At 43.0% G+C, this 17,618-nt stretch overlaps 1 long non-coding RNA gene across 2 annotated transcripts; it reads right to left on the bottom strand.

Annotated features, from left to right (window-relative positions):
- Positions 1 to 838: 838 nt before the first annotated feature.
- Positions 839 to 17,497, bottom strand: LOC108640945. 2 transcript variants are annotated; one of them, XR_001921615.2, is made up of 3 exons: positions 17,452 to 17,497; positions 16,641 to 16,779; positions 839 to 2,392 (listed from the first exon to the last, which is right to left on the bottom strand). It is a non-coding gene; the product is annotated as an uncharacterized LOC108640945 (long non-coding RNA). The 2 variants fall into 2 exon arrangements; XR_001921614.2 differs by having other exon boundaries at positions 17,112 to 17,495.
- Between the last annotated feature and the right edge of the window lie 121 nt (positions 17,498 to 17,618).

The raw sequence follows: 17,618 nt of genomic DNA on the forward strand, positions 1-17,618 counted from the left end.
CTGGCCGGGCGAGCGTGGCCCTCACACTGCCGCCCGCGCGCCCCCGGAAGCAGCCCGCGGTGACGTGACACAGGCGGGTACCCCTCCGTGCCTCCGGTGCCTCTGCGGGAATTCGGGCACAGCCCCTCCGGGGTGTCTCCCCTGGGTGGGAGAAACGGCTGAACACCCACGTCGGGCTCGCCCACACCCTGCTTAAGGCACCGCTCCGGGAGCGCATTAATGTGTGTGAGTGTCTGAAAGGAGGTGCCAAGACCGTGGACCAGGCTCGGCTCAGTGATGCCCAGAGGCAGGACAGGAAGCAACAAGCAGAAACTGCCGCACAGCAAAGTTCCACCTGAACATGGGGGAGAAGTTCTTTACCATGCAGTGACCGAGCACTGGAACAGTGCTGGAACAACCGGAGAGGCTGTGGAGTCTCCCTCACTGGAGATATCCCAGAACTGGCTGGACACAATCCTGTGCCATGTACTCTGGAATGACCCTGCTGGAGCAGGGAGGTGGGATCAGATGACCTGCTGTGGTCCTTTCCATCTTGAGCCATTCTATGATTTGGTGAGAGTTGAGGCTGGCAAGGGTATCCCAGGAGCCAGGCACCAGGACATTGAAGTCCCAGCCCTCCAGGGTATTGGAGAGCCAGGACCAGGTCTGCCAACTACAGCACCTTCTCCCCCCAGGTCAGCATATTGGGAGTTCAGCAAAGATATCCATCCATCCATCCATCCATCCATCCATCCATCCATCCATCCATCCATCCATTTTTCCCTACTGCAAACAAGGCCACGGACTCTGGGAATGTGACGTCACTTTAGTCCCTCAGAAGCTTTTATAGACAGAACACTTCAACCTAGAAGACTTTATTGGATACTGCTGAATGCCAGCAAACAGGATAACCGAGCAGTGAGCTCAGAGACTCACACAGCCTTCAGCTGAGAGCCTGGGCTCTATCTCCCAAGGAGGCCATGCAGCCCTGTGCTGTCAGTCTGTTGTTCTTTCCATGGAGCCCGTGGTCAGGCTGTAGTAATGCCATGTTTGCATATCAAGAGTTTTTCCTTCATGTTATCTGGAGGTGTAGCTTTCCTGAACTTCTGCCTGCCTTTACTGGGACGCCTGCCCTCAAGAGAGCGAGTTAATGATCTCTCATCTAGCACTAAAAGCAAATTTGAACAGTGCATTTTTTGCAAAATAGATTATGAGGCAAAAGCAATAAATCAAGAGTGCCAACTTCGCACATTCCCATGGATTTCAGTGGAACAAATAACTTCTGGTACAAGAGAAGGTAATTATAGCAGAAAACAAACAAACAAAAAAGAAATCAATTCATCATGCACAAGTTTGTTCACAGTATTAGAATAAGTTCCAAGATGTAACATTTATACCTGAACCTACAGGTGCCTGGCATCCCATGGCAACAGGCCAGGGATACATGGAGGCGTGTTCCAGAGAAGCTGCAGGAGCAGCCACAGTGCATTTGAGCTAAATGAGATCTTCATCCACATTCCAGGGTAATGCTACAACCAACAGATGAGTACTGCAATCGTGCAGAAGGAGCAAAAGTTTAAGAACAGCGCAGTTATTCATAAAGGGCATACAAAGAAGTTACAGGAATTACTAAATAAGTATTAATCATATCAAAATTCTTGTATCAGATTCCCTCTTGTTTAACCAAGTAGTAATTTGAGATATTACTGAATTCTACAATTAAGTAGATTACATTAGTGTGCAACAAAATGTAAAATATGCCAAAAGAAGCCAATTTACATGATTCTGATAGACTGAACCCGTGAATTCATCACAGAATAACAAAATATTAAGAGTCGAGTATTTTTAATTTGTTCCAAAAATTTGTATCAAAGCACTGACACCAGAATCACATTTTAGTACAGATTAGAATTCACTAAAGGCTATTGTTCAATGCCGAACCATTTTACAGTTGTTATTACCTGAAAATATCAGTAAGATCTAGTAATATTGACATGTAGGTGTAAATTCCCATGGTCAGCTGTCAGTTCCCAGATGCCAAGTGAGAAGGGCTCTGCTCCTCACAACACCCCTGAGCTAGACCAGGAGAACACAGCTCAAGGGAAAGTGTTGGCGAATTGTCAGGGCAGCATCACTCCCCAGTAACTCCACATCTCAGCTCTTCTCTCTTTCACTTATTCAGCTTGGAGCAGCTTCTGTTACCACAGAGGTGCTTTGGGAAGGTCAATATATTCAGGTGGATCAGTGTACGTGAGACCCACAAGTTGCTGAATGTGTTTTCCACCTTCGGCCTCCATTCATTTATCCATTTCTTCTTTGCTGCTTCCTTCTCTCCTGGTTTCTCTGCAAAGTGCTGTAAACTGGAAGAGCACTGAATGCTCTGTTTGTGGATAAGTCATCTTGGAGCCTCTATCTGCAACAGAACACAAAGTCATGATGCTGTGGAGCAGGGCCTGAAAATAGCTTAGATGTTAACTTTTAAACAGTCTGTGCTCTATCACACTTCAGCAGGACTTCTTCCTTTCTCAGAAGCCTTTGCAGGTGTCAAACCAATACATTAATTCCTTTTTCAAAGCAACACCTTCCCTATTTCCTTGATAAATATATGGAATACTTGAATGGGAAATTCAAAGCACCAAAATTCACAGGATCGGAAGAATTAGGGATAGTATGAACTGATGCATCTTCCAAAGAAAGTGTCATAAGGAAGCCTCTAAAAAGATCAGAGGAATTATCCTTTTGGAGCTCAGGAGCAACACTCAGAGCCACATGCCCATGGGCAACAACAAAACAGAGCTGACACCTTCAGGCTGGAGAAGTCCACAGAAAAATAAAGAAAAACAGCTCTAGACTGAGCCCCAGGGAAGGAGAACTCCCCTTGGGAAATGGACTGCAGACAAACTCCCCCCTTGCACTCCTACGTGGCCCCAGTGCAGCTCTGGCAGTAAACACAGTGACTGATAATTCAGCCACCAAGATTTCCTGGCCAAGTAAAAAAGTCCAGCCATTCCAGCAAAGGAAAGCCGACCCTGATGCTGGGAATGACCTGCTGGGGTCATCCTCTCACCCGAGCTGCACATCAAACACATGTTAACCACCTGAGCACACCTGAAAGAGGAACCTTGGCACAAAGGCACGGGAATGGGAAGCTGGGGGAAATAAGTCTCAGTCCTCTATCCCTCCAAGCATCAAGAAAAGCTATTTCCATGATTTCAAAAATCTCTACATCTTCCATCTTTTGCTATAATTGAAAAAAACATTGATGTTGCTGTTTATGCCTCCAACAAGTGGCTCCTGTGGCTATAAACCCTGCTTCAGTGGATATGAAATCACCTGAAAAGGCTGTATTAACAGTATCCTTTAAATCCTACAGCTTGCTAAATAAAGGGGAAGGGGTTTTTTTCCCCAAATATTTTCAGTCCCACTTCCCCGAAAGTATACACATTGGGCAGTTGCAAAATCAAGATCTTTACTGAGAGCTTTTTCTGACTTCCAGGTTGAAATGCAGCACAGCCTGTATTGGCAGTGAATGCACCTTCTCCATACAGATAAATGCCACATTTTGAAATGGTTATTTCCACTTTGCAGGAAGGAAAATTGAGAAAGGCAAAATGACTTGCCACTGTCACAATTCTTAAGCAGAATTGATATTGAGCTAGTTCTTCCTAAAATATGTCCTGTATACTTCTAGATCTATTTTACCTTTCCTTGAGAGATAGCAAGCATAATTTTCCTCTGAATTCATAATTCCTCAGAAATTTGGAAAGTCACATTTAATGTTTTCTAGGGTTCAGCATCAGAAAGTTAATAATCTATATTTAGGTTTGGTTTAAAAGTTTCCTAACTTGAAAAATTGCAGCCAAGAAAAAAAACCATTTTTCCCCTCAAGCATCAGTTCCTTCTGTAACAAAGCCAACTTTTGATTTCAAATTGTCTTATCTTCTACAGAGAGTCCAAGGGCTTTTCTTAATGCATCCTACCAAAACCATCTTCCTTGAAAACAGAATTATTTGAGTGGTGAGGCAGTCCTTGAGCACTGAATGGGACACAGGATCAGTGGGAAAATATGATTATTTGAAGACAGCTATTTATTGCAGGTGCAAAGGCTGCACTAAACACCTGGGGGTGCAAAGGTGCATGACAGCAAGAGTTGTGGTTTGTGGCATTACCTCCCCAGCTCTCCCACTAACATCCCCTGTGGTGATTTATTGCATCTCTGACTGTCTACAGTCACAACTCCATCTGGGGCTGTCCACTGACCACTCCTAATCTCGTCTTGTGTCTTGGCTTTCTCACTTGTAAAAAGGCTGCAAATTTACCACTGTATTTACACTGCAGGTGAATACAGCACCCCTCTGTGCCCAGGTATCACCCTCAGGACTTCTTTGATACCCTCCTGGCTCTTGCTGCAGCACACAGGGGATTTAAGTTCACTGCCTTTGCGGATCACTCCAGCCATATCTGCACAAGAAAACATTGCAGTTCACAGGGTGCCACTCTATCCATGCTGACAACAGCAAGGAGCACTACTGAGCCTCCATGTGATGCTTCACAGTGAATTTGTAGCCTAGAGCACATGAATAAAGCAGATTTGGACTTCACCATTTCTTTCTGTTCCAGCTAACGAGATATCACCAAAAGATGGCTGAACAAATTAAATATCTATGGCCTTCAGTACATCCTCTTCCTCAGAAGTTCATTCACATCTTAAAATATTAACCCAACCCTAATCCCCTGCCCCTCACCACCCTCAAACACTGCCTTACACTCGAGCCAGCAAACAGAGCTCCTGACTACCTCACACCTGTTTTAAATACACAGTCAGCCAGCTCAGCCCAGTGAAGCTTCAGGGCTGGGTTCTGCTGAGCTCGGGAGCTGCTGAGTTGGGCTCACCCCTGATTCTGCCCTGGGGCTGGACACCTCCCTCCAGCTGGGGATGGCACCGCCTTTAAGAGCTGCCACTGTTTTCTGCAGGGAGTGTTTAAGTGCAGCCTGAGGGGAAAGCATCATTAGACCAGCACTACACCTTGGTACCAAACAGCCCCTCCCAGTCCTGATGAGTTTACACCCTGTACAGGTAAAATGCAGAGGGTGGGGGAATAGAGATAACAAGGCTGTGAGTCTCCACCTTTCCCTGAATACCCACAGCCTTAATTCCTCAGGTGGAACTGCAGGGCCCTGCCTTCACCTTATCACATGATGTCTCCACCTAAAACAACCTCTTTGAATTTGCTGGAAGGAAAATGCTCTCAGTTTCTTCAGGCCACAGATGGAAGATGCCATTTCTACTGGTCCCTCAGCCCAGGTGCAAGCATTAAGAGCAAGGATGATGCACAGCAGCAGCGGTGGAACCCTTCTGTGGCCATCCTAGTAATGTTACATCTCCATTCAAGTTTCTTCCCCACCTTTCATGGAGCTACTGATGCCAGCTTAAGGCTTAGAACTTCTGAAGAATCACTCTAAACTCTAGGCATATCGGTCAGCCCCTAACAGACCTCTCCCACGACAGCATATGCTGTACTGCCCAGAAAGCAGCGCCAGAACTGAGGACAAATTCTTATTGAGCTGAGGGAATCTACCCACAGAACAAAACTCCAGAAGAGATGGAGCATACTCAGAGCTTGAACAGCCTCAGCAGTGCTGGTGGTCCTTCTGATAGGGCCTGGCTTTTACTGAGCAGCTCCTTTCTCCTGTCAATCACTCACACATAAAACCTGAAACCAATTACCCTTAAAAATTAATTAATCACCTTCCCAGGAACCTTTGCTTCTAGTAGTGCTTCCTCCCACTTGCACTTAAGCTATATAAAGGCCAGTAAGTGGTCTTCTTTTTCTTTTTCTTTTTCTTTTTCTTTTTCTTTTTCTTTTTCTTTTTCTTTTTCTCTTTTCTTTCCTATTGCTGGGAGGGCACTAGCTAGAAACCTAGCTGGGTGTATAGATAGGCATGCTTCTCTCACGTGGGCTTCTGGAGCACAAGCTTTGTGGGTTATCCAGTATGTGAGTATTTCTATTTATTTTTAAGTAGCATTAAATGCTTGGCTATTGCTATCTCTGTGTTTTTACAATTAGTAGCTTTTGAAGGTTAGCAGATGGGTAACAGTAAAAAGAAAATCCCTAAGAACACAAACAATCCTGTGAAGACAGTTATTACTTCCATGGTAGACTTTTATCTTGGTTTTAAGATGTGCTAAAGTTTCACAGAATATTGTAGAGGAATTTCTTTCTGTGCTGGATGAAAGGTGTTTAAATTGATTGTTTTATAAGTAGATACTATTACTGACAAAAAGAATAGGGTATATTCAGCACTGAAATAAATGTATACATCTTTGAATTAACTGGGAGGTGGGTCAGGACTCTTATCCTCGCTGGAGTTCACTAGTTTATTATGTAGTAAAGAGAAAAAGAGAGAAAATGTACAATAGGTCTGGCTAAAGTCTTCTGCCTCCTGAGTTGTTAAAGGTTCACATGGCACCCCACACACAGCGGAATAGAACTCTTATAATCTGATTAGTACTCTGTACATAGCTTTCACAATGTTTATATTAAAACTTATTAAAAATTAGTCTAAAGAGCTGTGTTGGTGCTGCTGTCCAGGGAACTTTCTACCTTTTGAACTTCCACTTTCTATATGAATTGTGCTGGGGTTGTGACCCCTTGAGAAGCAGGGGCTCCTGTTAACAGCAGCTTTAGACTGACATCACTTGGATGTTAGTATTACTTATCCTGACACAACTAAAACAGGCAATGGTTATGGTAAGGAAATGGTTTAGCATGCTGCTGTACAATACATACAATAAAAAGAAAATGGGAAGCTTTAGGGTTTAGGAAAGGCCTAAAGCTGAGATAAGAAACACCTGAGTTCAGCTACCATTAAACTGTGCACTGGATGGGGGAAATGATGACAACTTATGGCTACTTGTTTGTCAGGGGAGGAAGAAAAGCAATAACAGAAAGATGGTTGGGTATTTCTGAAACTGAGGTAGAAAGAAAAGCTCATAATAGCTTAGAAAAAACTTCTTTTACTTAACTGTTTTCTTTTTGAAAATTTCTCTAACATCCTGTCTTCTCAAATTCTTCTTTCTCTCTTAGCTTCACTTACTACTCTGCTGTCCAAGTTCCTTTGCATTTTCTTAATGCAACTGTAGCACTTCCCCCATATCTTTATCTCATTAAGCATAACTGTTTACCAGTTTTGTCTGAAACAGTAATTATCACATGTAGTAACCTCCCTTTAACAGACTTTTCTGATAGTTATTTTTGTGTGATGCTAGTTCTTCTTTCTTCCTGCCAGCAAACTGTCTCCCAATTAGATTAAAACTGATACATAGGTTTCTCTCCTGTATTCCAGCTGCCTGTCCTGATGAGTTTCTGTGTCAGGGAAGGCTAACAAATTAGTGTTAATTGTGTCCTGCAATTCAGTAATAGCTATTATTTAACAATATCCTTTTTGGTAAGGATTGTCTTAATATGTCATAGTGTTGTCTGGCACAGGGTGTAAACAAATTATGTTACTGGTTCTGTGCTGATCAAGCAGTGGTACTTTAGTATTTTTCCTGGCACTGTTATCCCAATTAAAACTATCACAAATTTTCTACTGAGCCAGTAACTCCTTCGATTAATTTACTGTTCTCATTAGGAGTGTTCCAGGGTCTGTCTGTCACATTTGTTCATGCTACGCTCGAAACTGGCCCTAAAAAGGGAATTGATTTAAGTCTGCCCTTACTGCAAGAACTGTAATGAAACATTACATCTTATAATGACAATCTGAAAGAGGCACAGACCTACACAAGCAGAGAGATGAGAAGGGACTTGCATGTCTTCTTGGATTTAACAGCAGAAGATTGTGTTTGGCTGTTGCTGTGTCATTTAATTGAATGAAAAGATGGTCTTGGAGTCACAGACTAGTTGAGGCTGGAAGGAACCTCTGGAGATTGTCTAGTCTGACCCCCCTACTCAGAGCAGGGCTACCCTGAGCTGGCTGCTCAGGGCCATGTCCAGCCCAGTTCTGAATAAATCTTCAAGGTTGGAGACTTCAGTTTCTCTGGGCAACCTATCACAGTGGGAAAAATATTTTCTTGAGCTCAAATGGGATTTCCTGTATTTCAGCTTGTGCTCATTGCCTCTTTTCCTTTCCCTAGGCACCACTGAGAAGAGGTGGCTCATCCTCCTTTATTCCATCTTCAAGAAAGATTCTAGTAACCATTCTTAGGTATATAAATAACATCCTGGTTAGTACCGAATTCTAGCAAGGTGTGTCCAGGTGGTTCCATGCTTTGTGAACACAGCTCTGCAGGAGACCTGCCTCCTTTCAGCTGGGCGGTCTGAAGGTGGGCTTGCTCTCGCTATCAGGTCCTTAACCCCAGAACATATCGGGTGCCAGAAGGAGTCCTGTGCTACCCTTTCGGTGTTTAGATACTGATCCTGCTTTCAGAGTAATAGACTAAAATACTTTTTAGCTTTAGTGTTAAAAGTTGCTGAAGTGAGGCAAAAAGTAATTAAAATTAAGTCTTCATATCTTGGTCCTCTACTTTCACGCTCCCTTCCTTTTTAATCAAAATGATGTTCCCAGAACTTTGCTTGGTATTACTGAGTTGCAGCAGTAACCACCTGTGAATATTCATTATTTGGCCACATCTAACGGAAGATGGCCCCACATTATAAAGCATCAAGTTGCAATTAGAGGATATAGTGTGCAGAAACTTCCCCAGCGCAGGCTGGTCTGTATCTAAAAACACCGCATTAACCTGGACTTCAGAAAAGGCCATCAAGTCATTTCTGCTGGCTCTGTAATCCCAGTGGTTATTTACCTAAAGCAGACTTCAGATGACTGCACACAGCTTTGTCTGACATGATTCAGAAAGGTCAAGGTCCAAGACAGGTGGTGAGCCAGCCTGTGTGGCAGCACTGATGTCCTGGGCTGAGGAGGGATGTTCCCTTTACAGGAGGAGGCCTTGAATGGCTCCTATGAAACCCCTAATTTGGGACTCTCCCATGCCCAAATGTAATGCAAATCTGCTGTCTTGTTTTCAATTATGGACAACAGAAGGATGAAATGTAAGTTTAAGGAAATAGTTGTAATAAGCACAGCTCCAGAGACTTGCGTTGACTCTGAGTCAGCTTATGTCTTAAACTGCTTTGAGCCCTCGAAGTTACCACCCAGCAATTTAACACTTGGGTTTCAAGTTAATTTAACTTTCTTAGATGAAAAAGGGGTCTGAAAGCACATGATCGGTAACTGCTAGACCAGTTGAAGACTGGAGTCATCGATACATGAGATTTTTAGTCATGCTTGCAGCTGCGATGCAACTTGTCTACAGGGAAATAAAGTGAGGGAAGATATTAATGTCTTCTTTTCAGCATTTGCATAAGCTACAAGACTTGTTCTATGCTAAGGATGGTGAAACTTGGGTGCTTGATTTGTGCTTAAGAACCCTATGTGTCAACCACAAACTTTAAAAGCCACTCAAAACCATAAAGGTGACTTTGTTTTTTAATTCAGCTCATCAACAATGTGTGCTGTTAATTGTTGAGCATCCATCACTTGTGGAATTGGTGGTCTTAAGAATTCCAGAGATCAGCTGCTAAGGTTCCCGAGTTTTAGGTTACCCTTTGATTTTGTAGGGTTTTTTTCCTTTGTGTTAATTCTGTTTTCATGTATCTTGATGGATTGTGTTCCAAAATGTGTTAGAGAGGATGAAAAAAAAGACTATGTGAAAGAACTGTGTCTTTACAGGAATATTGTGGGAAAGCAAACTAAAACAAACCAGCTACTAATTCCCATTTTTAACTTGTGGGACAGTGCCTTTTGGTGTCAATTTTTGATGGCTAGCAGTTATTTGTAGCAAGTTCGAGGAGACAAGTGGTATGCAAAAAAGGGTAAACCTCTGTGGGAAGAAGTTCTGATTTGTCTAGACAGAGCTTCCTTAACATAATGTGGATGATTGTTTCCTAGCCTCCTGCAGGCTACCAGCTCAGAGCAGCTACAGCCACAGTGTATTTATGCCTGTTAAACCAGAAGTTCTGCCTATTGTTTTTCCTGCCTTCCTCGCTTTTCACTGCTCTAGTCCAGCTATGTTATACCAGGCCATTAAACATTCAGAATCCAGAATGTCTAGACAGGCTGAAAGACTGTCTGCACTCCCTTTCTCAGAGTCAACTTTCCTAAGAACTAAAAGGCTCTTTGGAAAGCAAAGGTGGCAGAGTTCCTAGTATGAGACACATCTTCAGGCTGCCTTCTGAGAGAGCACAGAGTAACGCACTCTGGTAGGGAATTCTAGCAGTGCACAGAATTCCTGTGCAAGCCTCCTGCTGCTTCCCAGAGAAGCTTCAAGCCTTTGACAATTATTGCTAATGTCTTAAACAGCTTGCACTTATATTCTAAGGATACCAGACTACATAGAGATGTACCCTGTTAGCTGGCAATGTCCTGCTGAAATAACAGAGGAAAGAACTAAAGCGAGATTTCCTTGCCACAGAAGATGGGAAAGGCCTTTTTGAGGCAGAAAGGGTTTCTGTTTAGGGACCTGGGGACCAAAAGAGACACTTTGCTCTGTGTATCTGCTAGTTTTGGCAATATTAGACAAATAAGCAAACAAAAGAGCCAACTTTTTTTTTTTTTTTTACACATAACCTTTGTTTTCTTCGGTGCTGACTTGAGTCACTCTCTGTATAGTAAGAAGCAGCTCCCCCTTCCCTGGGTAGCTGAAGAAACCTTGTGCTAACTCTCTTAACTTCCAGCAAGGGAGAACAGCATCCTTGGGAAGTGCTTAATAACCTGGGCTCTTTTAGAGGAAAGTAATTTTTGGTGTATTAAGTGAGCCTTCCAAGAACAGAGATCAACAATGCCTTCAGACTGGGAACCAGGGTTTTGAGAAGCAGCATGTGAGGAAGATGCCCAGATCAAAGACGACAAACAACTGAATATGAGCACCCAATAACTTTTTTTAACTCCAATTTTGCTTCCTCTGTTAATGAGAATAAAAGTAGGTGGCAGACTTATGCCACTCCAAGTCATATAGAGTTAACAGAAATCTGGTTACAGAGTTCAGTGCATGAAAGTGCTGAAAAAAATTTGGGTTAGAGCTAGAAATCTACATGAAGCATTTAGGGACTAGAAAAACATTTCAAGAAACTTGCAAGTTAATTTATCAGGAGATGGAAAAGTGACTTATGCATGCATAAGTCCTTGTGGAGAGATAATGAGCGTGAAAGAGCTCTTTAATCTATCACTTAGAGCACAGTAGGAACCAATGACTGGAAACTAAAGGCAAATTCAAAGTTTAAAAGCATGGGCCTAGTTTTCTATAAGGAAAAACAATTTACTGATGAAAATTAAAAACAAAGTCGATGTTCAGATGCCTTCAAATCAATAGCCTTTGTTGGCAACACTGCTTCTAGAAAACAAAGGTTATCCGACACAACACATGAATTAATGATTTCTGTGTCTTGGGTTTTAAGTTGGATGAAACTATATTCCCTTCCTGTTTTAAAATATATGGAAAGAGATCCTTTTCCCCAGTTCAGGGGAGAATGCAGAGAGAGGACAATTCTTGGGAGAAAAGGAACTCAAGTAATGAGGACACAGAAAGCATTGCTCCAAGGGGGGGGAACCAACATCAGGACACTGTCTAATAAAACAGCTTCCTTAATGCATTTGTTGGTCAGCAGTTTTGACTAGACCTGTCTTAGAATGAGTAAGGAAAGCATAGTGGGGTCAGCTGGCTAAAGGCTAACTTTGGGTTGCACATGGGAATTGCTATCCTGGCTCACAGGAGTGTTCCCCCTGGATAGCTCTTCCAGCTAATTGTAGTGTGCTGCTCTGGGAGGGTGGGAGAGAAAGAAAGGGAAACCTGATAGCCCGGTGTCCTTTGCTGGCAGCCTTTGAGTTGCTGGATAATGTACAATGTAGTCCTTCAGCTCTTGATACTGATTAGGCTCCTCTCAAGCTCTGTGTGGGGTTTGGCCTCTGCATTTCAGTAGAGTTGGATGTAATAAAAGGAATGGAAAGGTCTAGAAAATATCCCATAAGGAATTGGGGTTATTTATTCAAGGGATGATTTAATAGCTTAAGTACTGGGTTTGGGGTTTTTTTGACGTTGTTGCGAAGGAAGTTAACACTTTTCCTTCCAAGCTTGGTAGAGGCTGGATAAAAACTCCAGAATACCCCTTGACTCAGCTTAACTTTGATACAAGGAAAAGCTTCCCAGCAGGATAATGAAAGGCTAGTAAACATCGTAAGAAAAGGTGTGTAATCTCTGTTAAAAGGCTTCAGGAACAGGTAGGACAAGACATCTGCCCAAATGGCATGGGGTGATCCTAGTTTTGTTGTGCAGCAGATAAATTTGGGGTCCTTTCCAGTTCAAAGATATGGGGGTTTTTTCCACCTCTTTTGGGCTGATGGTCATGGGCTGCTGCACTGTTTAGCTGGCTGGAGACTGTGACTTTCTGCAAATGGATATTGTGCTGAACAAGGCTCTAAGTGTTGCCAAAGAATGTATATCTCCTTCATTTTAAGTAAAATCTATCAGCCAGTTCAAAAGGCAAACATTGTTTCCTGATAAAATGCAGCTGGTGTGCACATGAGCTTAGTCAGCAGACTATAAAATAGCATAAGCTTTCCATAGGGATCAGAAACATCAAAAGCAGAGAGTGTATTTTAAAAAAAAAATCTCTAACATATTGCTATAATTATTAAATGTGATGCATCACAAGTAGTGATGGAATATAGCTGAGATGACACTACCCAGACAGGAAGGAATAATATGGCTTTGGTCTGTGTCTCTGTGTACAGATTTCAAATCCCAGAGATCATCAGATACCATAGTATGTGAAGCCCATCATTTAAAATGGGTTTGCTCCCAGGAGAGAGGCATATTTACTGAAACATTCATTTGCAGCTTTTGAAGAAGTTAACAGCTTTAATGCTGTTCTACTAGGGAACAGGGGAAAAATAACCTATGTCAACTTGTCCAGGGGACTGCCCTGCTGGGCTGTACTGGTGTGGTCACACTTAGATACAGAGTAATGCTTGCAGGTCCAGTACAACACGTCAGACCTCTCTCTCTGTGGCTTATCAATGCAGACAGAGGGAAGTGACAGGGGCAGCAGAGCTGCTTTGTGAGAGCCTCCTGGGTACTCCTGATGAGCTGGAGATCAGCTCCTCTGTTGCCTCAGCTTGCCCTTGTGGGGCTGCATTTCATACGCTTTCAGCTCCAAATGGAAGCAATAAGGTAGGATGGACATATGACTGCTGCCAGGAGAAAGTTTCAGATGGAGCTGTTCTGAACTTTCCCCTTCCTCTTCAGATCACATTTCCCTTAAGAAAAAAAAATCCTAAGGGGTGCTCTTATGTTTCTGGTAAGAAGGAATTAGAGGCACTTAACCCATTGCAACCCATTAAAAATTGATAAAACAAATCAATAGTGATTGCCTTTTCACGACAAGCCTTTTCACTGCATGGTGAATTTTCTTTAAAATAGGAAGCAGAGTACCCTTTTAATGTTTGTACTTTTAATCAAATTAATTGGATTCTGTCTGAATTGCCTGGTGCAGTCAAAACAGGCTAGTGCTGCAGTGATGAAAATGCTCTGGCTTTATATTGACAGGGCTGTTCTGAGTTGCTTTTGGTGTTTTGTCCTTATCTGCTTTTCCTGACCTATAACTCACAGAATTAACAGTGCTAGACTTCATTCTTTTGTAGTCTTAGGAGGAAAAAATCCATGGGCCTGTTGTTGCTTACTCGTCTTGCAAAGATTTCCCTCTACTATGTAGTGCAGTCATCCTACAACTCCAATTAGATGCCTTTTTTAATTCTAAATTCCACACTGCTTAAAATGCAGAAGTAACTGAAATTGTCAGGGCCCTGAAAGTTGGTAAACTGACTCCAAGAAACCCCCTAAACCATGAATTTTACGTCATGTTGCTGTTTGTCTTTTCAGGTTTTACATTTGCAGGTGTATCTCTGAACATGAGGGGAAGAAATGATTCAAAACTTAAGGACTTTATTCATATAGAAGCAAGAGCTTTAAAAGGAATGTCAGACTGTGTGTAATAAAACTGTGAGAACAACAGTGGTTAAACATGCCAAAGGAAGAAAAAAAAAAAGGCAGAAATATCAATTTTAAACTATGTTTTTCATTAAGTTGGATGCTTCATGTGACTAATTTGGAATGTTAATAAATGTCACAATAACATTTATGAAAAAGATAAACATATGGCCTCTTGGCATTCTGTCTGTCTGTGTGTTGGGGAAAAAAAATAGCTTAAGACACAGCTGTGTTAGACACCAATGGGCTTTGCCTTGTTCCCCGGGGAGGTGCTGTGCTGGGAGGCTGAACACACACGTGAACAAGAAGTGGCACGTCCAGAATTCTGTGCAAAAGCTTCAGCTGCTTTGAGTTCATAGAATGTCCACAGCATTGCCCAACACTCTCTCTCCAATGAAATCTCATTAAGGCAGAAGGACTACTGGGCTGTTTAGAGATCAGAACCTACCTTTGCTATTGCTTCATAGGAAAGATAGATGAGGAGTTAAATATTTGAAAGTAGCATAAACTATGAATTTCAGCCATATTAGTTAATAATCACACCAGCTTAGAAATGGTTATTTTCACCCATTCTGTATTTTGTTGTTTCAACAAGTAAACTGGCATCATCTGTTCTGTGTTCTAATACCAAAATCACAAATATGTGACATGATTCAGTAACTGAGAGAATTCCGTATTTTTTCAAGTTGTTCTATATTTGAGACTCCTCTAGAATAGATTAATACAAACCAGCAAAGTTAATAAAAGCTCAGTACTGTGATTAACCTATATGCATTTTTAACATAGGTGATGCTGTCTTCGGGGAGCACATCCTCCTAATACAGGGAGCTGAATCCCTCTCTCAGAAACTAGCTCATGTCTTTCTAAATGTTGCTCAGTTGCTATTTGCACATCTGCAAGGTAATTGAGATGTTGGTTTACCTGTAAAAGATGTGCAAGTTAAACATTGATGTTTGTATACATATATTGTATTATATCAAAGAAGTTAGGTGGCCTTTACAAATGATTCTCCAAACACTGCTAAAACTATTTACAAGAACTTTTTAACTACATTAAGTGGCTTTTGGAAGGAGTGTCAAAAATATCCCATAATGAGATACCTGGAAGTCTCCTCCTTACATAACTCCTTAGATAAAAATAGGCAGACATATGAGTAAGACACGCCAGGTTTGAATAAGTACATGGCATGGATTTAATTGCCATGTTGCTCTATTTCTGAAGTGCAGGAGCATGGATTATCATTATGTGTGAACTGGAATACAGGGAAGTTCACGTGGCATCCCTGTGTCTGTCTGCTGGGGGCCCAGCAAACACCACCCAGCTTGCTGCACTGAATTAAGTCTCAAAACATTCTATGAAATAAAGTCTAATCTTCTTAGGAAGGTAAATTACTCTTAGGAGCCATCTGCCTTTACCCTTTAAAAAATGCCTCTTTAAATGTAAATTTAGCTTTCCACCAGAGACAGTATTGCCATGGCAACAAACACAAGAAAAATAAATGTCTTGCTACAAAATAAGGAGTGGTTTTCTTCTAAAACATACTCCATATGAAATAAAATATGCAGCTATGGAATTATTATATAAATGATCTCAGACAGTAAAAAAGAGTATCAGTCTTTTCCTGGAATGGTTCTCTGAGCTAGTACCAAACACACAATTGCTTGTGGTGAAGAAATGTATTGTATACTTAATTTCACGTGCTATAAAGTGGAGCTCTCATCTTGCAGTTTGCTCTGGAGGGACTGGAATGCTACAAACTTCAGTGCAGCGTCAGGCAGGCAGCAGGAGTTTACAGAGCTGGAGCCTAAAATGTAATCTCTCCCAGGTAATTTATATTACAAATGCTTTGCTGTGTGAGTTTGCTCTGTACAGTCTGCCACTGTATTGTTATTCAGAGAGCATAGAAGCAGTGGCTCAGATTTCTCTTTTCATTGAATGAAAGGAAGAATGCATTCAGGTTAGGCCTGTTTCAAAACTGAGATTGATGAGTGGTGTACTTTAAATTGCTCACAAACAAATTCCTCTCTACCTCTTCCTGCATCAGTAACCCCTTTCAAAGGTCAAGTTGAGGAGACACCCAAGATGGGCAATATCATTATTTGCAAGACCAAAATTCCTACATGGTTAAAAATAGTTCATTTTTATAATGTATACTTTCCCATTTCAGGCTTCAAATTTCACAATATCCAACTATAGCAAGAGTTTTCAAACGTTGTCATTGTTGAAATGTTCCACAATTGTTTATTCGCCCTCTTTCTTTCCCTTCTTTTGGCCTTTTGACTGCACATGTTGTGTTTGAAGGCTGCAAGGGAGTGAAGATACCTGTGGCTAGGTTCTACCCGTTGGAGAAGGCGAGGAATTCTGGTGCTTGCCTGTGGAACAGAAACCATCCTGCACTCACCTCGCACCTCTCATCTGAATAAGGTAGTAAGTAGTTTACAAAGATTAAGCTCTTTCTTCTTGCTGTATGGCAGGCAGGGAAACTGCACATTATCGTCACTTAAAGACCTGTTAAAGAACTAATTTCTGCTACAGATGGTGATGCTGACTTTGGCATGTCACTTACTGTGAGAGTCACCAGGAGCAGTACTGAAACAGTAACCTGCTCTTTCCCTACCTTAGCTGCCTTAGTGGCACGTTCAGTGGCATCTATATCTGTCGCTTTGGTATCACTCTGTAACTCGTGTTGAAATCAGAGGAGTAAAGTTGAATGTTTCCAGCGATGGCACGGGCAGAACTTCACACAACCTCCTCTCCTGAGAGAAGATGAAGAGTCAGTTTTAGCAAAATATTGTCCTTTTATGTGTGCAACAGTTCTGCAGGAAGTGTAAAGCTGGTATGCGGGGATGGATTGCAATGGATTAGGCAATCTGTCAGGGAGCAGTCGGCTTCTCCTGCATGTCCCGACCTGCCAGACCTTGAGCTCGGCAGGAATACCTGGAGAAGGTCGCGCTGTGGGCTCTCCTGCTGTCCTGCCTTGGGCAGCAGCTGATAACAAGGTGTGTAGGGAAGGAACAAAGGCAACAGGATGCACAGGCACTAATCCTTCCAACAAGTATCCTGCTGCTCACCCGAAGTCTTGGCTTACCTGCACATAGCAGTCTGTGCCACCGCCCAAGGATGTGTCCTTAGACAGCTTTTTGCACCGAGTGCTCGTCAACAAGCGCCTTCCCGGGGTGATTCAGGGGGTGGTGGAGCCCAGGGAGCCGCTGCCCCCCGCTCTGCTCCTCCTTATGGAGGGTTCCAGCCGGGCGACACACAGTACCCTCATCTAACCCCTCCAGCATCATGTCCCACCACACTGAGGTGACTTCATCGGGCGACACGGAGGTTTTGGTGAGTCCTACAGCAAATGTAAGCGCATGGGGGGGCACAGGGGAAAAGCCAAGGCAAGGAGTGAGCATCTCCCACACGCACACACTTCTCACCTCAGTCGGTCACCCCCGGGCACCTCCACCCCCTCACACGCGGCGGGGCCCCCTCAGGGCCGCGGCTTCCCCTCCCTCCCCTCCCCCCTCCGGGCGCGGTCCCGCCCCGCGGCGCCACGGCACCCATGCGCGCAGCCGCCGATGCCGAGGCGGGGCGGGGCGGGCCG

The sequence above is a fragment of the Manacus vitellinus genome, unplaced genomic scaffold, assembly GCF_001715985.3.
Source record: "Manacus vitellinus isolate BGI_N305 unplaced genomic scaffold, ASM171598v3 scaffold_48_pilon, whole genome shotgun sequence".
Lineage (NCBI taxonomy): Eukaryota > Metazoa > Chordata > Aves > Passeriformes > Pipridae > Manacus > Manacus vitellinus.